General features: G+C 47.7%; 1 protein-coding gene across 3 annotated transcripts in view; it reads left to right on the top strand.

Annotated features, from left to right (window-relative positions):
• EVA1A (eva-1 homolog A, regulator of programmed cell death) overlaps window positions 1–22,766 on the top strand; it is a 78,643-nt gene that overhangs the window by 16,394 nt on the left and 39,483 nt on the right. The window contains exons 1-2 of one of the 3 annotated variants that reach the window (XM_081157018.1): window positions 9,003–9,133; window positions 9,384–9,635. The exons of 1 other annotated variant lie outside the window; for it this stretch is intronic. The gene's annotated coding sequence lies outside the window, so the exon portion shown is untranslated. Of the gene's footprint in view, window positions 1–9,002; window positions 9,134–9,383; window positions 9,636–22,766 lie in introns of those variants that run through there. One more of the 3 variants, XM_081157019.1, reaches the window with a different exon arrangement.

The following is a 22,766-nucleotide window of genomic DNA, read 5'->3' as shown; positions in this document are numbered from 1 at the left end:
CTCAACCTCGCTGCCTGCAGGCATTTACCACCGCCTGGGACCAGAGCTAAACATTAACCCACTCGAGTTCTGCTTTGCCTTAACTTTCCAACTCCCAAGGCTCCCAGTGGCTTTGGTCACAGACCCTCTCCATTATTATTCCATTTTAAACAGCTTCTGGGCATCACGATGACATGTTTGGAAACACTGTGGCATATTTGTGGTGATTAAACTTTACTAAAACAGGCGTGGTGGCTCCAGCACTGCCCGGGAGCCCTGCTTATGCCTCCATTCGAGGAATCTCAAGAGAGTACTTGCGGCTCCTTCTTCCCAGCCTCCGAGGGGAGCAAAACTGCTGGCCAGGCATTTCCAGGGGGTTTCAAGGGGATCAAAGAGAGAAAAGCAAACACTGAGGAAAAATGTGCTATTTATTCTTGGAACAAAGTTACATTGGCAGCTTTCTCCTCTGCAGTAATACTTGTTTTCCTGAAAGGATTACACACGCGTTTGCTTCCTCCCATAGGATTTACCCGCCGCTCAACTCATGACCTGCAACTTCTATCCCCTGCCCCCTGCCAACCAGGCTTTCAGTTTTCTCACAGGCTGGGCAAAAATTAAAGAGATTAAAATCATTCATGAGAGAAAGTGGGTTAGTGCAGCTGCTGCAAATGCCCACGTCAGCAACCCAAGTCAGCAGCTCAAATAAACCGGGCCACGTGAGTGCTGTTCTTCGGCCAGACAGGAGGATCCCTGAGCTTTTAGGCCTCTCTCCTCCGGGAAGGAGCGAGAAGGCCAAGGCTGAGTGGAGTGCTGCCAGGAGGAGGTGTCTCTCTTTGGGAGAGCAATTTCATTCATATTTTTTTCACGGACATTTCAGCTTTTATTAAATCATGGAACAAATTCATTGAAGGTTATGGGGCAGAATAGTTTCCTGAGATTTTCTTTTGTGTCCTGCTCTCTTTGCTGTCTTCTCCCTTCTGCCTCAAGAAGGTAGTAAGACCCTGGTGTGCCCTTGTCTTTGGTTTTTTGTTGTTGTTGCAGGGCTGAAAGCACACTTTCTAGTGGGAGAAGACCTCCTCACTCCTGTTTTTGGTTTAGCTGCCTATATTCATTGAGGGGGACGGTGCTGTACTGTGCTGGGGCGGGGAGGGGGCTTTGGGTCTCTGAGGGTGTGCAGCCTGGCTGAAGACTGAGTCCCTGAAAAGGAAAGAAAGAGCAGGAACGTGGGGGTGTTCACGAGGTATGAACATCTGGACCTGCAACACCCACAACTGGGGCAGGAATGTGTGTGGCAGGGGGAGTGGAAATGAAGAACATTAAGAGCTGTGTCCTTGAAAACCCTGTGAAAAAAATATCCCAAGGCTCATGCGTCAGAAGAACCTGCCTCCTAGTTCCATGCCGGCTTGGACAATAAGCCTGGAGGAGGTGCCAGTGTAGACAGTCCGGAGGGCCCTCTCTGCATGCTCTGTATGGTACAAGTACCCAGGGACCTCCCCGTGACCCCGGGGAGGAGGCATGTCCCGATAATGACTCAGATTAAATTTCCAGGGAGAGAGTAGAGAACTCAGGGCAAATGAAATTCAATTTAGAGAAATAAATGTGAGGTTTCCTGCACCCTAATCAGATAGCAGCAACTACTAGGTGCTAGGCACAGTACCAAACTCGAAACAGAAGAACAAGCACCTACTACCCTCACAGGACTCAGGTCCAGGTGGTGACACAGTGCAGAACTTAAGACTTCCCAGAGCTGCTCACCTGCGTTCGGAGCCTTAAAGGATGACCTGGGATTCTTCAGGGGAGAATGGGGGTGGAGTCGAGAACATTCTGTACAGAGGAACAGAAGTGCAAAATAGCAGGGCAAAGTTTTGGGAGACTGAAAGGAGATGGATACCGGAAGCGTAAGACAGGTAGTTACTGGGTGGGCGGAGAGGCAGGCAGGCCTGACGGGAAGGGCCGTGCGGCCCATGCGAGGGAGTCTAGACTTTATCCTGTGAGAGAGTGGCTGACCCCTGAAAAATGTTAGTGATGTGAGCAGATGCCTTTGTTATGAAGCAAAGCCAGTTAAGGGAGGTCACAGAGGAGGAGTGATCACATGGGTGGGAGGGGATCTAGGAAATGGGGAAGTGCACAGAGAAGAGAGGAGAGCCTGGGAAGAGGGAAGAGGCCAGCAATGAAAAACATTGCCAAAGGTCACCAACACAGGCCAGCAACGAAAAACACTGCCAGAGGTCACGAACACCAGCTCAGGGGCAGCGCTGGATGTCAGAATTTAGAAGCTATTTGTGGCTTTAACAAGGGCAGTTTCCCTGGAGTGCTGGGAACAGAAACCAGACTAGAGTAAGTTGAGGACTGAACAGACATTAAGAAAGTGATGATCATGGATACACTTGTTTGTTTGAGGTTTGGTTATGAAGAGAAAGAGAGATGGAGAAATATCTATAAATGGGTGCAGAATGTGGAAGATCTATTTAGTAGTAATTTATTAATGTGTTTTAAATGATGGGACAGGTTTTGGCATGTTCAAGGTTGGGAAAGAGGCAGTGGAAAGATCAAAGACAAGGTACTAGGAAGTTAATGGAGGTAGAAAGGTCCAGCAAGCAAGGGCCTGAGGCACAGAGAAGGCCCCCTGACCTGACTGAACTTCCCATGTGCCCTGGGGCTGGGAAGTTTGAAGTCATACATCTGTATGGAAGCCCTGTCACCCTGTATATCTCGTTATAGTCGTCCCCCCTTATCTCTGGGGGATACGCTCCAAGACCCCCAGTGGATATCTGAAACACTATATATGCTGTGTGTGTTTTTTCCTATACATGCATACCTATGATAAAGTTTAATTTATAAATTAGGCACAGTACAAGATTAACAACAATAACTAATAGTAACATGGAACAATTACAGCAATATGCTGTAAAATAGTTATGTGAATGTGGCCTCTCTCTCTCAAAAGATCTTCCTGCACTGTACTCACCTTTTCACTTAAAGGAAGCCCTCTACGGATTCTCTTTGGCATATCTGAATTGCCAGCATCACTACTCTTGCACTTTGGGGCTATTATTAAGTAAAATAAGGATTACTTAAACACAAGCACTGTGATGTTGAGACAATCTGGAAATTTAGATGGCTGCTAAGTGTTAATGGTCAGGAGAGCACATACAGCCTGGATACGCTGGGCAGGTCACATCCTGGCTGGGAAGCGGTGAGACTGGGTGAGATTTCATCATGCTATTCAGTACAGCAGACAATTTACAGCTTATAAATTGTTTATTTCTGGAAATTTCTCTTTTTTTAAATTTTTTTTTAAAAAATATATCTTTATTGACTTCAGACAGAGGAGAAGAGAGGGAGAGAGAGAGAGAAACATCAGTGATGAGAGAGTCATTGATCGGCTGCCTCCTGCACACCCCTGATTGGAGATCCACCCAGCAACCCGGGCATGTGCCCTGACCGGGAATCGAACCCCGATTGCCTGGATCCTAGGTTGACGCTCAACTGCTGAGCCACGCCTTGCCGGGCTATTTCTGGAATTTTCTGTTTAATATATTGGACCATGGTTGGCCACAGGTAACTGAAACTGTTATGTGAAATTACAGATAAGGGAAGACTGCTGTACAAGTAAACCCTATACTTCTGAGAAGTATAGTAAACCATCAAAAACAAATTGTAAGAATCATATTATACATACATTAATCATACTAGCCAATTTAAAGGATTCCTAGTGTGGATCTTCTGGTGAAACAAACAAATCAGACTTTCATTTATGACCTCTTCTCCAGTTAGGACCATAATCTTAGACTTTTTGTTCACATCCAAAGCAGATCTCCAGCCTCTCTCCCCCGAAAAAAGTAGCCTGGCCTGGTGGCTGTGTTGGTTGGAGTGTCATCCCTTAAACCAAAAGTTTGCAGGTTTGATTCCTGGTCAGGGCACATATTTAGGTTGTGGGTTCGATCCTCGGTCAGGTGCGTGTGGGAGGCAACTGATCGATAGAGATTTCCCTCTCACATCAATGTTTCTCCCTCTTCTCTCCCTTCCTTTCTCTCTAAAAATCAATAAAAACATATCCTCAGGTGAGGATTCAAACAAACAAACAAAACAAAAAAAACAAAATAGATCCCAAACTCTATCAGCTGTGTCCAGGCCAGACACAGGAGGCTGACTGGTTGCTGGTAGCAGATACCAGTTCAGGAATGGAAATCACTCCAATTTGGGCACTGGGGTAGCGAGCAGATTGCCATTCATTTGGTGCGCATACATCTAACACACCGGAGCATAAGGACACCGTGCTCCAGAACTTGCTGCCATGAAATTTATGAATCAGAGAAGTGAATGCTCTGGGGTTTTCAGAAGTGTCACCCCCTGCCACAGCCACCTGTTCTGATGAGTGCACACCCGTCAAGGAAATGAATAGTTGGGTATGTTTTGTCTTGTTCTGTGTTTGCCCATTTATCTTTCAGAACAAATCATTCTATTAATTTCTCAAGCTCATGCCTTTCAAAGTTATAGGAAATAACTCTCTGAGGAATTTGGAAGGGTTGCAGGCAGCCTTGAAACAGGGCTCAGTTATGCTGTTAGGTGGAGCTGCCTTAATTCAAAGTTTATACTTTATGGTGAACTCTAGTGTTTCTTATTCCTCTAAAAAATGTGACTTTTAATAGTTTGCTACATATGAAATATGATTTTTAACAGGTCATGAGCGTCTCAATTTTATGAGAATCAGTGGTATTTTCAATATAAAAATAGACACATTTATCTAACAGACAGCTAGACGTACGTCATATATGTTGGGGTAGGGATCTAACTTACATTTTCTTAAAGATCAACTATTAGCAATTTCAGTGGGCATGTTTTATAGTTCCATTGCGTCACTTTTTTATGATTGAAACCTCTCGGTTTTTACAGTGGCTTCTGTTGGATATAACAGAGTATTTTGTGTGGATAATTTATTAAAGTGCTGTCCATGCTTATTTAACCTTGCTGGTCAAGATGAAAAAGGAGGAGAGGTGTCAGCCTGGGCATGAAAATCTCCCTATGGAAAATGAAGGGGGAAAAAGGAACAAAATTTACACTCAGCTATGTTTATAGTTTAACTGGGGAATATGTTTTGATTTAAAACTTGTCATTAATCAGAGGTAACGTTGTATTGGGCAGCAGCAACTGGCTAGAGAAATATTTTGATTTCTACTCTATTACCCCGAGCAAGATAAAGTGTTTTAGCTAAGAGCAGTATTTAGATCTTCAGTCTACAGACTGGGGCTGCAAGGAAATAATTCAATGAAAGATAAACCTCCACTTCAATAGATTGAAGACATGCTTAATTGGTGCTTCTTCTTCATTATCTCATCCCTTCTGGGCACAAAACATTTTCAGAAAGGTGGGGGAGGTGATTAGAACACTGGGGAGACTCAGCTGTGCACTTATAGTCCCTGGGCTTTTTACATCTATTAAAATTTCATTGGAACAACTGAACAGTGCTCCCAGCATCCCCTCACACTCCTCCATACAGGTAAAGCGTCACTCTCTGAAAAGGAACAGAAGGCCTAGTGAACATGGCTTTTATAACTTAGTTGTCTACATCTGGAAACTAGAACTTCAGAGGGGGCATAACCGTCAACATTGATTTATTTGGTGATTAAAGGCATCCATTAGACCTTGTTAAAAGTTGGTGAAAGGTTGGACTGTACATGTATTCTTCGACCTTTGGTGTCTAGGAGGTGTTGGTAGCTAATACTATGCAGTGACTGGTTGCATTTCAGCAGGCTGTTATGGAATGAACGAATTTAAATGCCACCCGGTTAATGGCTATCCCTCGGCCTTAGCAGAAATCCCATTACTTGGCCAGGGAATGTAATGGCAAAAGTGAGACAGCGGGTTAAAGAAAAAAAAAAGAAGAAAAAATAAGAAAGAAAAGAAATTGTCCTGCTTCCCCAAACTAATATTTTAAACAAGTACCCATTTTCTTTTCAAGCTTAACTTGTGCTAAGGTGAACGAATAGGAAATGACCGTAGGGCAAATCAGTTTTTAAAAGTCTCAGCCTCCTGATTTTCCTAAAGTGACAACGTTAATGGTGACACATGGTGTCTCTGTCTGCACATCCTGATATCAGCCTCTCGGGCCGTGAGGCAGTTCCCTTTGTGTTTTATTATTCGATTTACAGGACAGCCTTGCTCCGCAGTTCCCTGAGATCCTGTACTGCTTCTGGAATTCATAAGCGCTGGATGTTTGAAGGCTTCTTGTAAATAGCAGTGCCACAGGAGAAAGGGCAAGGATTCTGGTTTCAATCATTTGTACTTTCTGGAGATGGAACAAGATTTCCTACCCTTGACCATGTGGGGATGACCTCACTCACTCAAGGTTGAGATAAGTCCAAGAATTTTTGTCAGCCTGGCATTGTCTTAACATGCTTTGGCGGAGGAAGCGATTTCGATAGTTTTCTGTCACTGTTGACTTTTGGAGATCACTACTAGACTGAGCTCCTCACTGTTTTATAAACTTAGGACCTAGGATTTGTCTCTGCATTTCCTATAGAAGCGGTTCTCATTCCTCACTGAGTGTTTTAATTACCTGCTGAAGTTAAAAAAAATTTTTTTTTAAAGCCCCACCCTTAGAGATTCTGATCCAATGGGTCTGGTCTGGAGCCCAACCTATTTCAAAACACTCCCCAGGAGAGGGTTAAATGTAACATGCAGGTTGCCTATGGTGTCTAGGACACTTATGAAACTTGGGTTGCAGGCACAAACAGATCTTCACTTCATGATGTCTCAGTTTATTTATAAAATAAGAAAACAAGAGTGCTTAATCTGTCAGGATGCTGTGAGGATTAAAAGAAATATAGGGCGTCCCAAAAAATGTATACACACACTTTGAATAATTATAAAGGCAGTGTTTATTAAAATACATTTCATTCTCAAAATTGAGCTATCAGCTGTTAAAGTATTGTACACATTTTGGGGGGACACCCTGTATATCTGTAAAAGACTGGGGTTTGGCACCTAAGAGGCTCTGGTTAAAAGGCAGTATGTGCACACACACATACATCCATGAAGCAGGTAGCTTTGAGGAATTCCTTTCCAAGGCTTAGCCATAGCGCATGGGTTCCCCAAGATAGCTTCTGGGAGCATCTTTTTCTGTAGGACCTTGGGACAGTCACTCCACATCCCATCCTTCAAGCTTGATCTCTATGCAAGGATGCATGCTCTAGAGAATAACCTGTAAGACCCCCAAATGGGCCTCTTGGGCCACCTGTGTCCAGCTGCACAAGAGGCAGAGGCTGCTCTAGATGGCAGCTCATGTCCCTCCATATCTGTGATTCCTCAAACCAGCTGGAGTGCAGGGGTTCAACAATATCTTCATCATTATAATGAAATGAGGCGATGCTAAGCACAGCATTTACCACAATGCCAGGTGTGTACTAAGCATTCAACACATGTTAGCAGTTCTTAATAGCAGTAGTTTTAAATCCAAAGCTAGGTTCATGGATCAGAGTGCTTCCAAATGTCCTTCTTCTGGCTTAGGGGGCAAATGCATAGGTTCTGGATAAGGGTCAGGTCACAGAAAGTCAATGCCACCTACTGGTATCTGAGCCCTATTTATTTATTCATTCACTTATACACATTTAGTGAGCACCAATTATGTGTGTAGCCCTGTGCTCGGCACACAATCCTTTGATCTCTGGTGTTCATGCATGGCTGTGTACATGGCTGGCACACACAATACTGCACCAGGAAACCCTCCTCTTAGCACCACCTCTTCCTCTGCCTGCTGGGGAGTTAGGGAAGCTCTGATAGTGGCACCTTGCATCCCAGGGGGTAGAGTGTAAAGTTAGTCAGCATATTTTACAGATAAGGAAACTGAGGCCTGGCAGGGGAAATACTGGTCCAACTTCAGACAGTAATTTAGTGGCCATCTGAGGCTAGAATCTGGTTAACAGAGGCCCTTTCCAGCTGACAGTTGCCTCTGTTTTAGGGCTACAACTTGTCATTACAGTTTTATCCACACTCAGGTGTCTTTTCCTTTCTGAAGAGCTGCCTTTCAAGGTGAAACGAAGTAGCTTTTGAATAAGTCTAGAACAGTGGTTCTCCACTCTCACTATATTAGGTCATCTGGAAAGCATTTAAAAAATACAGATGTTGCAGCCCCGCCTCAGACCAATTAAATAAGCATTTGTGGGGGTGGAGTAGAGCCCTCATATTGGTTTTTAAAACTCTCCAGGTGTTTCTAATATACAGTCTAATATACAGTCACTCTAATATACAGTCACTCTAATATAGTCAGTGGTATAAAGAACAGTGCTTCCAAAATGCTAATGAACATTTGAATCATCTGGGGATTTGTTAAAATGCAGATTTTGACTCAGTAAAACAAGTGGAGATGGACTGTCCCCGTATCTAACAAGCTCCCAGTTGGTGTGGTCCAGCCCCAGGACCACACCTGGAGTAGCAGCTCCAGAGATGCTCTGGGATTCTGGTCATACACTGTCACTATGAGCCTCTGGGCTCTTGATCACAAGGTCTTATCAATTCTATGCCACTGCTCCCTGCTGCTGCTATCCTGTCTTGATAGATGGTTCATTTTCTTCCCTTTGCCCGCCATCGCTTCCCACCCTGGCTGTGTTCTCTGCTAGGCTGCCTTCTGATGGGGCTTTCCCATTCCCTCTCGCCTCTGCCCAAGCTGCTTTTACTCTGCAGAAAGTTTTTCCAGTTCTCAACCTGTCTCATAAGAGACCACAGCATCCCTGGACCTTCCTCTCTGCCTGCACTACTCCCCTATGACGATTTTAGGGAACAATATTTCTTTCTGGTTCATTTCTGCCCAGCTCAGCGCCTATTAGGCTTTCAATAGTCATTGAATTAAAAAACAAAACCCCAACTCTGAATGAGCAGGGCCAAACAAAGACCTCAGCCGCTCTCCTTCCAATCAAAAGGTACACTCCTCCGAGATTATGCATCAGGCTTTAAACTCCCCACTGGGGGGGGGGGGGGAGTTGATCAAATTAAACAAAGTTAAGTATTTATTTCCTGTCCCGGTTGAGTGGCTCAGAGCAGGCAGCCGGACAGGACCGAGAGGATGGATGCTGGCAGGAGCCTGGAGGTCTGCGTTTAAATCTGAGCTCTCCCCAGCACGGGAAAGACCAGAGCACCGGGACAGGGCGCACCGCCGGTGGGGACCCTTCCGGGGCCCCGGGGACTGCGGGAGGCGCGGGGAGGCGGGCGGGAGGTGGGAGCGCGGACTCGCTCGGCGCGGAGGGAGGCGCCGCGCGCCGGGGCCGTTCAGGTTTCGCGTCTTCCCAGCGCCCACACGGGCCGCGGGCTCGGGGAAGGGGGCGGGGGAGAGGGAGGGCAGGTCCGGAGCCGAGGGGGCGGAGGAGTGGGGAGACCGAAGGAAATGAGACAACCTTTTCCTCCCACAGACTCGGGCTCCTCCAGCGTCTGCGGGACGCGGCGCGATCGCCCCTGAGCGCCGAGGCCGGGACCCCGCTCCCCGCGCGCAGCCCCCGCGGCGCGTCCAGCGGGGATTCCTTCCGGAGGCGCCCGCGCCCGCCCACGCCCCACGCACCGATTCGTCGCGCCCTACCGTCGGGGACCCGCTCCGGGTCCCCCAGCTCGGCCCCGCGCCCCTCGCGCGCAGCCCCCGGAAGTGCGTGCGGGCGGCCCCGGCAAAGGTAAGCGGCGCCCGAGAGTGCGCGCGGGGCGCGGGGGCGCCCGGCATCCCCAGCCCGCCGGGCTCCCCGGAGCGCGCCCCCTGCGGAAACACCCGGAGCGCCTCTGACCTGAAGCCGCAGCTTTGTTCCCGACCCCTGCCCAGGTGCTGCAGGCTGGGTCCCCCAGAGAACTCCGCTTCCCAGCGCGGTCTTTTTGCCCCCCCCCCCTTCTCTTCCTCGTACTTTCCTGTTGCTTCCCCCGCCCTCCGCTACATTTATTTATTTATTTATTTATTTATTTATTTATTTATTTATTTATTTATTTATTTATTTATTTATTTATTTCCTTTCTGATCCAGCGACTCTCAGCTCCCGCCTTCGCAGGCTGGCCTTGGGGGCGGGTGCTTCCCCGATCTGGGCGCCTCTCTGCCCTCGGTCTCCGCGAGCCGCTGAGCTGGGCGGCCCGCGGCCGCGACTGGCTTTGACCCCCGGCCTGCCCCGTGGGGACCTGCCTGAAATTTCCGTGGCTCACGTTGAACTCCTTTACCTGGCTCCTTTCGGAGGCGCCCAGCTCGCCGCGCGCTTTTGGCGACTTCCCGAACCCCCGAAATCAGAGCGGATTTGGGAGTGAATGGGCTGCTGGCGCCGCCTAAAGCCCCAGGGGCGCGCTCTGCTGGTGCGGGGAGGTGCGGTTGGCTCCCTGCCGCTCCCAGGTTCCCTATGACTGGGTGGGGGGGCCAGGGGGGCGGGGGGCTGAGGGGGCGGGGTGGGGGCGGGGTGGGGTGCAGAGGAGTCCTGGGTAGGGGAAGCACGCGGGACGTGGGGGTAATAAGGATGGTTCCTAAGGCAGGGCAGCCAACCACATCGTGCCAGTTTGCCAGTTTGCTTTTAGCTCCCTGAGTTCTCACGTCAAGTCTATGAGTAGGAACTTTTATTCCTATTTTGCAAACGGGCGAAGGGAGGTGCAGAGACATTAGCTAAGGAGCCCAGGGCCACACAGCTGGGAAGGGGCCCAGCCAGGAACTGGGTACCAGCTGGTTTGTAGGACATAGTCCATGCCCCGACCTACAGAGGAGAGGGTTTTTCTGTCCAGTCTGGGCTGGAACCCACCACCTCCCCATGGCTTATACCACTGGGGGGCCAAGTTTTTCCTTTTTGAGCCAATACATCTTGATTCTATTCAAATCCAAAAAACCTATTTAGTACCTACTCTTCTCCCAGTCCAGTGGCAAACGCTGAGATTTCACCTTTGACCCTCACGCTTCCATACTCTTCCTGTCATCCAGCCTGTCACCAAATCTATAATTCTGCTTCAGAAGGCTGAACGGAAAGGGAGTCAAACTAGACGGCTGAGAGTGGGGCCCTGGAGCCAGACCACCGGCATTTGAACCCAGGCTGAGGCCTTTATGTGGCTGAATTTCCTCATCTGTAATTTAGGAATGGGGGGATTTAAAGCAGTGGTTCTCCACTAGGGTTTTGATTTTTGCATCCCAAGTGACATCTGGCACTGTCTGGAGACATTTTTGGCTGTCTACATGTAAGTGGGAGAGGACACTATTCATCTGGTGGGCAGAGGCCAGGGATGCTGCTAAATTTCCTGTGATGCACAAGACAGCCTCTCCTCCCTCCAACAAAGAATTACCAGTTCCAAATGTTAGCAGTGCTGAGGTTGAGAAACCCTGATATCACGTATCAGTTCATGAAGAGTGCTATTATCCCCAGCCCTCATCCTCTTATCTGCTCCACTTTGGACAATTATACTAGCTTCTGTCCCCAAATCTCCCTTCATTCCAGTGCCAGAATTCTGTTGTTAAACCCAGCAGGCCGTGCTACCCAAGTCCCTTAAGACCCTTGTTGGCCCCCAGAGCTAACAGCAGGAATGGGAATCTACACCTGTTTACAAGCACCGAAGGTAGATCCAGTGCATATTAAAGTTTGAGAATCACTGTCTTACAGAATAAAATCTCACCTCTGATGTTGGCACAAATGGCTGTCCATGACTAGCCTCAACTTACCCTCCCAGCCTAACCTTATGCTGTGTGGCCTTCTGTACCACACCAACCGACTTACTGTTCTTTTGGTATTCTAGGTCCTCACTTTTTGGAATGCCCTTCCTCCTTGGCTGGCAAATTTTTCATCGTTCTCGGGGGCTAGAACTCAAGTCCCCTTCTGGGTGGAGCATTTATCAGGTCCTGCAGACTGTTGCTCCCTGCTACCACAGCCCCAGCCCTCCTCCCCTGCCCTTTTCTTTAATATATCTCTCTTATAGTGTGTACTGCACTGTATAGGGATCCCTAGTTCATCTCCCACGGCTCTTGATGTATCTAGAACCTAGTACAGTGCCATGCTTATGACGGTGCTTAAGCTTGTGGGCTTTGGAGTCAGGCTGACTGAGTTCAGATCCCAGCTCTGCCACTTATTAACTCTGTGACCTTGAGCAAGTTGACTCAGTCTCTCAGAGCCTTATTGGTAAAATAGGAAGAAATAGTCTGCCTTCTCTGCAGAGTAATGTGACTAACTAAAGGGATAAAAATTGTTCATTTTAGTGCTGGGTACCTACTCTATGCCAGGACATGATTCAGGTTTAGCATTTTAAGCTTTTAGTCATTTAATCCTCATAACAACGCTTTAAAGTTAGTACTGTTATTGCCCTATTTTTCAGACAAAGAAACAGAGGCATAGAGAGGCTAAGCAGTTTGGCCAAAGTCACACAGTTAATGAGGTAGGGCCAGGATTCACCCAGATGTCTGGACTGCAGAACACACACTCTTCACACTATGCCAGTAAAGGGCGTAGCCTAATGCTCTGCATATAGTAAGTGCACAGTAAACATGAGCTGCAGTTAGTTATGTATATTAATAAAAGCTGAAATCCACTGGGTTTTCCACCTACACCATACTTTTGATCTAACACCATGCTATTATTTTTACAATCCCTGTTCCTTTCCTCCTTACGCTGCCCTCAGCCACAGAGGGACAGGACATTGGGGTCAGTCCCCTGTCACAGTTCCAGGTCAGCACCAATGAACTGGATGCTAAATGGAGCCTTAGGTTTGTCTGGTCAGGGTCAGAACAGCATTAACCCTTTGGGGCTGGGGTATAGAGTCAACACAGCTGCCTAGAGGAGAGAGGTGCAAACTTGGGGTCAGGAACTACCTCCAGCTTTGTCCTTACCAAGCACATGCCCCCTGCAGTGTGCACTTAGCACATAAATACTGGTTAAATCAATCAGTGAATGTGGGGTGGATGGATGAATGCCACCAGCCAGTTCTTCTACCTTACACTCAATCAGGTGCAGAGCACGCCTTCTCGCCAAGTGTTATGTGGAACATTTATATATAAAAGGTAAACCTTGTTAAGAGAATTTAATGACCCGTATGGGGTTTTGGAGAACCAGCTTTGAACCAGTCACTGACCCCCTGTGTGAGTTGTATGTGACACTGGATACTAGGTCATGGCTGATCACTTCACCAATTTGGAATTTTTTTATTTTCCTGAATGCAGCCCTGGGCTTTGAAAGCTGAGCCCCCTCCTTGTTGGTCCCTCAGCCACTTGCTCGGTAGGCCAGATGGCCTTGCACAAGTACCTGCACCTTTGTGTACTCTGACTTCCTCCACAGCTGCTCTGCACAGCTGTGATCCCCTGAATTTGCTTATTTTGGCAGATTGTCCCCCAAACTTCAGTGGGATGAGGTTACCTGGTACATGCAAGGCCTTGGAGTTTTGTTCGGGGCTGCAGAAATACTCTACAGAAACACTCTAGTAAGACTGCTTTTGAGGGTGAACAGGATGAGACTCCCCTGACCATCAGCACATTGGAGACCCTTCAGACCCCCTCATTACCTTTTCCCCTCAGACTCGGACTCTTACTGCGCTGGCACTATCCTGGTCTCCTGAGTTACCAGCTGCCTGGTTTGAGAAACAGATTGTCTGGGTGCTAATGCCTGCAGCAAAAGTCAGACCCAAGATCTTTGGGCATCACTTGCATTTTCACTGAGGCTTGTGTAGCCTGATCCCGAAGATAAACTAGCCCAGTGGGACATGTCAGGCCTGATGCTGGGTTCCAGACATTTTGTTGGCTGCCATCTTGGGAAGCACCTCTTTTTTTTATTTTTTATTTTTAAAAAATATATCTTTATTGATTTCAGAGAGAGGAAAGGGGAAGGGGAGAGAGACAGAAGCATCAATGATGAGAGAGTCATTGGGGATCGAGCCCGCAACCCGGGCATGTGCCCTGACCGGAAATCGAACCCTGATCGCCTGGATCCTAGGTCGATGCTCAACCGCTGAGCCATGTCTGGCCGGGCAGGAAGCACCTAACTGACCAGATTCTTAATGAAGCTGGTTTCTGCCTGTGTGTCTGGTTCTAGGAGAGACGCCTCACCTTGTTAGGTCTTGGGCTGTGTTCCCTGTGACATGTACCTTCTTGGTTTGACTCTATGTGAAATCCTGTTCCTTGCTGTTAGGGGTGTTTGGTCTAGACCAGACTAGACCAGAGTGGTGACGGGATCTTGGGGTGTCAGGGTGTGCTAGGAATACCTATGGGATGAGTAGCTCTGCGCTGGATGCCAGAGACACAAACATGAAGAAGACATGGTCCTTATCACTAGGGTCACAGTCCATGGCATGTGATGGACACGCGAACAGGTGATCAGATGTGTTAAGTGGAATAGGAGAGAACTGGGAGCTCAAAGGAGCCAGCCACAGTCACTGCTAGAGGAGTCAGGAAAGGGTCCAGAGAGAAAAGGATGTTTGAGCTGGGTCCTAATGTAGGAGCTTGTTGGGTTTGGGGGGACTGACTGGTGATCATGGCTGTTACAGATAGGACACTGCATGTACACAGCACAGAGCCAAGCAGGGGCCAGGCAGACATGGATTTGACGGTGGGTGGGATGTGGGTGCTGGAGATGGGCCTGGGGAAGTGGCTTTGACTTTCTAGCAGTCCAGGAGTCGGTTCCTGCTGTTGGGAGGCAATGAGGTGGCATTTAAAGCTCAGGTGTGCTGGGCTCTTTAATGGTGGCCCATTTCCTCCTGGGCAGTGGAAGCAGAGCCCAGGGGCCAAGGGAGGGACACTGTCTCCAGTAAGCAAAGAAACCAGAGTCACAAACAAAGCTGTGCTCCATGGTTGGGGACTGTTGTTTTGTTACCTTTCCGAAGCCCTGGCTGATGAACTGTGATGGCCCCTTCCAAGTTTGGAGTTTTGAACATTACCTTTAGAGCATCCAAAAGTCTGGATGAATTGCTAAGTAATTTATAAGTTTTTCAGGATTTAGAGGGAAGGAAGAAGAGAGGGGGTAATGGAAGGAGGAAAGGAAGAGAGAAAGAGACAGATGAGATAGAGAGAGAGAGGCAGAGACAGAGACATACACACTAGCAGAGACAGACAGATACTGACCAGATCTGTCTGAAATAAACTCAGCACGTGACCCAGCAGATCAACTCTCAGGTTGGACACATTTCCTGGAAATCGAGTTCACCTTTGCAGGTCTTCTCTTTGAACCCAAAGCCTTTGCATAGGTTTTACCACAGGTGATGGGTACATATGCTTGTCAACTGGGTGAGCTATGTAGGTGTCTCTACAGGTTGTCCCCAGATTTCATTCATTTATTCACCACGTAACGACCTTTTGTTACATAGGAGGCACTTAGTGAGTGACAGATGAGTGAATGAATGTTCTAGCATGAAAGTCACATTCCGACCCTCAAGGTGCTCATGGGCCAGACGGGGAGATAGACAAGAAAATAGACCAACGCAGCACAGTGGCCAGGGCCATGCCAGAGAAGCTGCGGGTACAGAGGAAGACCCAGTCCAGCCAGGAGTCAAGAACAGACGCAGAGGGACGGGAAGGGTGGCCTCTTCTGAACACCCTCCTCCCTCCGGGAATGTGGTCCCATGGGTGGTTCCTAGTGGTCCATTACAGGTGTGACACCTGGGGTGGGTGCCAGGCCCCTTGTTTTGAGGGCTTTATAAACCTGTTTTGCATCGATCCCCACAGCCACCCTCCGAGGTCGGTATTAGAGGAGGGAAAAGGGTCCCACCCGTAGGCAAAAGGTGGACCTGCGATCAGATTCAGGTCACTGGACTCCGAGCCCTTCACCATTGCCCCAGACAGTTTCTGGATGGTCATGTTATCATCCAAGATGCTTTTAGAAAATCTAGTTTTCATAGAGGGACGTCCAGGTGTGTGGGCAGCTGTGGCCAGGGAGGAAATAGCCATTTCCTCCCAGTCCCCCCCCCTCGTCCCTGCCTGATGACTGAGGCCTCTCGCTGGGCAGTTAGAAGCTGTCTGCTCTGGGGCTCAGCACCTCTCCCTTCCTCCTCTTGCCCCTCTTTGATCACCTGGGCAGCTTGTACTTTGTCCTGTCCCATGAGAGGAGGCGGGAAGAAATGCTGCTCAGCAGAGAAGCCACCATAAACCTGGGAGGAAAGAAGGCTTTCACAGAACACCTGCTGTAATTCAAGCCTCTCCGCTTTGCCCTGTGCCCTCCTGCCTGTGTCACTCAGACGGCAGCCGCTAGCAGGGAACAGATTTCAGGGGATCTTGTTTCTGCACAGGGACCCCGATCAAAAGGGCTGCCTGAAGCAGTCTTGCCCTGGGCGCGGACACAAACACGGCTGGCTTGTCCTTTCACTCGCTCATCTTGTTAGGACAAGACAGGCCACAGCTGCCTGTGGGAGGGGGCGGGAAGGGCGCTCACTGGAAGACACACGCATTACCTCCCTGAAGGTGCCTTGCTGTGTGCTGCGTGGCTGAGCAACCTCCGGCAGCAGCTCCCTCCTTTGCTGCAGGAGGGCGGGTAGGATGAGCGCGGGAAGGGGTGTCAGCAATGCCACTTACCTGCTGTGAGGACTTGGCGCCTTCCTCTCTCAGCAGGTCAGTTACAGGGGCAGGGATGGTTGGCCTGGAAATTCTCCAGCGTTAGAGCCTCTGCAGGGTGCACTGTGAGGACCTCGTGAAAATGCAGAAAACGATGACTTGGACATTTAGAGTCTGGAAAAGACACCCATGAAAGTGGAGTGTCCCTGTGGGTAGGCTTGTGTGCTCACAGACATAGCTTGGTGGCCTTGTGTGTCTGTTCAGCTCAAGCTGCCAGTGTTTGCTGACACCCTTGTGTGCCCAGCACTGTACTAGGCCCTGGGGACACACAGATGGATAAGATGCTCTTCCTACCCAAGAACCTTAGCAATCCAGCATGGAGACGGAATCAGAGATAGTACCATAGCGTTTTGCTGTCCATCTTTCTCATTAAAGCGAGTTCTCTGAAAGCAGGACATACGTCTTGTTGATTCCCAAATCACTGGAGACTGCTGGCACATAGTAGGTGCTTGATCAGTGAGCGTTGCACCACTCTATATTGCTGTCCTCCAGGCCGTCACAGAGCGCTGTGGGCATCTGGACGAGGGACACATAAATGAACTCAGCTTGGACAGCAGGTGGGTCTAAGAGGACATGCATCCAGGAGACTGCGATGGGGGTACCCAGGCTGATGAGAGAAGGGCATCCCAGGCAGAGGGACCGGCAAGAGGTACAGCATGGCTGGGTGAGCAGGCGTGGTGTGCTCCAACAAAGGAAGGGAGGGAGGCATGGCTGAAGAGAAGGGAGGCAGGTCTGTAAATGGACAAAGTGACCACATCAGGAAGAACCTTGCTAAAGAACCTGTATTATTCTGCAGGCACTGGGGAGCTAGTGCAGGATTTCACACAGAAGAGAGACCGGGTCAGAGTTTCATTGTAAAAATAGACCTCCCTGGCAATAGAGTAGACATTGAAGAAGAATAAGACTGGTGCAGGAAGACCAGTTAGGACCCCATTGCAGTTTATAGCGTGGGGAAATCTGAGTTGAAGTCAGACAGACTTCAGTCTACATCCCAGCCCCACAATGCCTTTGTGTAACATAGGCTGTTCATTAAATGTCTCTGGGCCTCTGTGTTCTCATCTGAAAACAGGGACTCTAATTCCTTCTGCATGGGTCGTACGAATGGTGGTCAGGATCATGTATGATGAAGTATGTGAAGTGTCTACTACACTGATTGATTCACAATTGGCATGTGGTAATAGTGGCCAATATTGTTTTTAATATTATGGCTGCTTATTACCATCCAGGTGGGAAATAATGAGGCTCTATCTAAGGCACTGGTAATAGGGGTGGAGAATTGGGAACAGACTCAAGAAATAGTTTAACAATAAAGTCAACACGATTTGGTGGCTCATGGAGCGGGGGAGTAAGGGAGGGGCAGGAGTCTAGGATGACTCTGGGATTCTGGCCTGGGCGACCAAGAGGCAGGATAGCAGCGCTGTTCATTAGGAAAGGTAACCGAGGAGGAGGCGGAGGAAGGAGCAGCATTGGCAGGAAAAGGTGATGAGCTCAGTTTCAGACATACTGGACTTCAGGCATCTCAGGGATGGCCAGGGAGACATGTCTAGTGGACATGTGCTTCTGTAGGTTTGGCATTCAAGACACAGGTCCTAAAGAAGATTCATGTGCAAACTTCTAGCAAGAATAATGAAGTCATGGTGTGGCTCAGTTGCTGCAGGAGAGTGTAGAGCATGGGAAGAGGAATTATAACGGCTAATGCTAATTGAACGGGTGCTGTGTGCTCTAAATGCCTTATGTGTATTAATCCCCTCAATAACCATTACCAAGGAAGACTATAATTATACCTATTTTCAAATGAATAAAGTGAGGCACAGGGATAGTAAGTAACTGCCTAAGTCATACAGATGGATACAAGTAATGGACCTGGGATTTTAGCCCAGGCAGTTAGAATCCAGGGCCTGTGTTATCAATGCCTGTGCCAGATTGCCTCTGAGAGTGGGGGTCTTGGTCACAATGCTGACCTCGAGGGAGGGCAAGGAGGGGACCAGGTAGAGGCAATGGGGGAGGGGCTGGGCTCAGAGGTAGGAGAAAGTGGGAGACTAGGATGTGGGAAAAGTTTCCAGAAAGGGGAATCAATAGCCTCAAGTGATGTGGAAATTACCTAGGAAAGAAATAAAATATCATTGGATTTGAGAATTAGGAAGCTATTGATAACAGTGAGTTTGAAAGACGAGGTGGGTTGAGGAGCACATGTAGAGTGAGCAAGTGGAGACACCAAGCATGGGCAATTCTTTCTAGAAGCTTGGTTATGAAAGTATCAGGGAGAGAAGATGGTTACTACAGGTGTTAGGCAGAGGGAATATTTTAGAGATGGAAAAGCTCTGTTAATATATAAATGGGGAGGGACAGAGCCAGAGGAAACCCCACAAAGTGGAGACAAGAGATACTGGGAGGATGTCTCTATGTTGACTTTCTTCTTCCACACAGATCTGAAATATTTCTCCCCATGTTCTGGACAGCTTCCATATAGATAGTTAGAAATCACTAAGAAGTCCCTGATAAGTGTTTTGGACTGTCAGCTTTTATTAGGTGGAGTAGAGAAAATTTATTTCACAATACCCCATTGTGAATCATCACATGCTGTTAAATCCAGACCCTATCAAAGTCCTGTGTGGTACATTCTCCTCTGAATTGTCTTTCAGGTGTGCTGAGGCTCCACTTCGTGCCTGGGGAATTGGTATCTGCTCTGTAGATGTCAAGGTGGTTAGGGTCATGGGTGGCACAAAGCCTTGAGAGGAGAGAAAGGGACACAGCACAGTGGGGAGTGGGTTTAGGGGGGTGGGAGGGAGAGGACTTTGAACTGGACATGAGACACCTGATCCTTTGAGCAGGGGGATAGGTGATTGGGCAGAAGGCAAGTCTGTAGAAGGAGATAGTTGCTTGGATGTTACAGGAAATGGGAGACATATTATAAGGAGGTTTGCTGGATGACAACCCTATGCTTAGAATGACCCTAGATGATTTGGTTGCTGCCATTTAGGTTCTTCATAATGGAAAATACTGACATTTCCTTATGAATGCTTTGTTACCAGACTTAAAAGACACAGGTCCAACAGGCTCTGAGAAGATGTATTTATCTAGAGCCAAAGACAATCTCCGTTTAAATACATAAGATTCTTTTGTTGTTCAGACCAGAGGTAGGTACCACAGAGGGTTAATGCTTGACTTAAACAAGAAACTCAGGTTTGCCTTGGTTCATGGTGCTGACATCTCTGAGGCTCAGGGCTAGAATTAGGTTTTGGTTGCCAATTTCATAAATTTGCCTTGGTTGAAAAGGCATCTTTTCTCTTCTTGGAAACATCTCATGAAATGCACACACCTCCACAGAGGGCCCTTATGGATGTGTCTCTCCCAAGGAGACATTGTCCAGAATCACAAAGGCCACACAGGAAATGGCCTTGGAATATATATACAGGGTGTCCAAAAATGTATACACACTTCGAGTAATTATAAAGGCAGTGTTTATTAAAATACATTTCATTTTCAAAATGTAATAGAATTTACAGACATTGTGTGTATACATTTTTTGAGGACACCCTGTATATATATTTTCCATATAAACAGCAACTTAGCTGAATTATTTGTTTGATTTTGAGCTTTGGGTATCAGGAAAAGTGAATAGTACATCTCTCAAGGGTCACATTTCAAGCTTGAAGTTTCCCTTGGTACTAGACACTGTGCAAAGCAAGGGAGGCTCATTCCTGCTTAACCCTCTCCCCACCCCATCCTGCCAAGGTCTCTCACCTGGATTTGAGCATGGAATGAAGTTCCTTTGGCTGGGTGTGGGCGTGATGGACAGACAGGATACTCTCCTTGGGAAGGGAGGAATGAAGCTGCAGGAAACTTGCCCACCTTTCCTCAGTAGACAAGGAGTGGAGGATGCCCTGCTCCAGGAGGGCATGGCTGGGATATCGCATAGTTCAGTGCAAACAAGGATTCAATGATATAATCCTACATGTGGCTTTATCCCAGTTCCATGGGGTCTGAATTTGCTGTCATGGGGAAGGGCTATGCAAACATTCCACACTGATTTCAAGAATGAGTGACTAGGGCTGTAGACACACTCCAAAGTTATCTGCGGTGCTTATGCCCACCCAGCCTTCTGCACCACAGGGCTGCAAGAGGGCCTGAGAGGCAGAATTCGGCATGCTCAGAGAATAACAGCTTTGATACCTTAGCTTCTTTCATTTGTACTTAATTCATTCATAAAATCTATTTTTTTCATGCATCCAATCGTGTTTATTGAACAAACTGAGCAACTACTATGTGGCTGGCTCCAGACAGCCCATGGTAATGTGGTGACGAATCTAACAGTCTTAGTTCCTGCCTTCCTGGAGTTCACAGTTGTTAGGGAAGGACATTAAAGAAATAAATACGCAAAGAAATACATGATTACAAACTATGGTAGGTACTGTGCTGGAAAAGAACAGGGTGCTTGGGGAGGGAACGGGAGAGAACAGGTTTAGAGTAAGGGCGTCTAGTGAGGAAGACAGATATGTAGACCCGTATCTACTGTATATGACCTGCCATTTATTGGTGGGTATCGCTTCTAAGGAGGGAGTGCCTGACTCTTGGATAGGGCTGAGGGTGCAGTTCTGGAAGGCTTCATAAAGGAAGGGATGTTTAAGAAGAATCTTGAAGAATAAGTAGAAGTCTTCTGTGTGGAAAGGGGGTGGTGGTGTTCTAGGTGAAGGGAACTTGGTGTGTTTGGAGGCTCTCATTCAGCGAGGATGGAGTTTAGGCTGCATGTGGGGGAGGGTGAGACATGAGCCAGGAAAGCTAGGCAAGGGCTTGTGAACACAGCTGACACTTCATCTCAGAGGCAAGTCACTGCAGGGAGTGATGTGCTAGCAAGGCGAGTGTTCTAGAACAGGTTACCAAGGGTCCAGCAAGCTTTTTCTGTCAAGGACCAGATGGTAAACATTTTAAGCTTTGCTGCCTGTGTCTCAGCTGTTCAGTTCTGCCACTGTAGTGCAAAAGCAGCCATGGACAGTATGTAAATGAATGAGCATGGCTCTGTTCTAATAAAACTTTATACAAAAAAAAATAGGCGATGTGAGCTGTAGTTTACTAAGCCCTTCTCAGAATAATCATTCTGGTGGCTCAGTGAAAGCTGGGTTGAGAATGGAGGTAGGGACGCCAGTTAGATGTTGCCTTAATTCAGGGTACTGAGGGAGAGACCGTGGGGAGGAATGGTTTGTGACATGCTTCAACATTAAAATGACAGGACTGTGTCCTGGCCACTGTGGCTCAGTTAGTTGAGCATCGTGCTGTGCACCAAAAGGTCGGCCGTTCGATTCCTGGTCAGGGCACGTGTGCAGGTTGCGAGTTCAGTCCCTGGTTGGGGCACAGTAGCCAACTGATCGATGCTTTTCTCTTGCATCGATGTTTCTCTCTTTCTCCCTCTCTCTAAAATAAATTAAAACATATATTTTTTAAAATGACAGGACTACATGACCAATTTGATGGGGACATGTCTAGCTGTTTCTTTAATGCTTAGTGACTGATTCCTGCAGTGAAAAAAAAATCATGGTCATTCTGGATGCAACTCAGAACCTCCTGAACATCCTGGGAGGTCACCTGCTGATCACAAGACATGACGCTCTGTCGATTACCTCATTGTTAAGCAGAATTCTTAAGGATATTAAGTTGTATTTGCTATTTTCCAAACTGAAGTTTAGAAATGGTAAGTCGTTTGCCCAAAGTCACATAGCTGGTGAATGGTGGAGCTGAAATGGAACCCGGGTCTGGTGTCAAAGCCTGTGCCATCCCTAAAAGGTAGTTTTCTCCCCTCCTCACCTGTGCAGCTCCCTCCTCTCCCTTCTCTGTCCCTGTTCAGACCCATCTAGCCTTTTAGGGTTCCCAATAAGTCTCTGGCATAGCAAGAACTGGACCTGTGTTTTAGCTGCAAAAACTGTTAGGTGTGAATTATTCTGTGTTTGATGAAGGACATGCAAGAAAACCTAGACCTGGACTTTTAGCTCTAACCTGATGATTTTGTTCATGTTACAATATGGAGAAGACAGTGTGGTATTAGGCTATGGATTAGGGAATCCCTGAATTTACGTGCCTAGATTAGAGCATTGTCTTATTTACTGACTAATACAGAAGCACAAGAGGTCTTTGTCAAATTGAGGTAATAGTATGAGATACAAGAAAGTTTGTAGGTTTAAACCCTGGAGGTCATGGTTAGCATCTGAAAGGACAAATCTAACAAGTGTCAAGGAAATCAGTACAGTTACTATTCTCCATCAGGTTGTCTAGTAACTCCACTGAT

Source organism: Miniopterus schreibersii (assembly GCF_964146895.1).
Source record: "Miniopterus schreibersii genome assembly, chromosome: 13".
NCBI classification, from domain to species: Eukaryota; Metazoa; Chordata; class Mammalia; order Chiroptera; family Miniopteridae; genus Miniopterus; species Miniopterus schreibersii.
The sequence above is the reverse complement of the archived record's forward strand: the minus strand, read 5'-3'. Positions and strand labels throughout refer to the sequence as shown.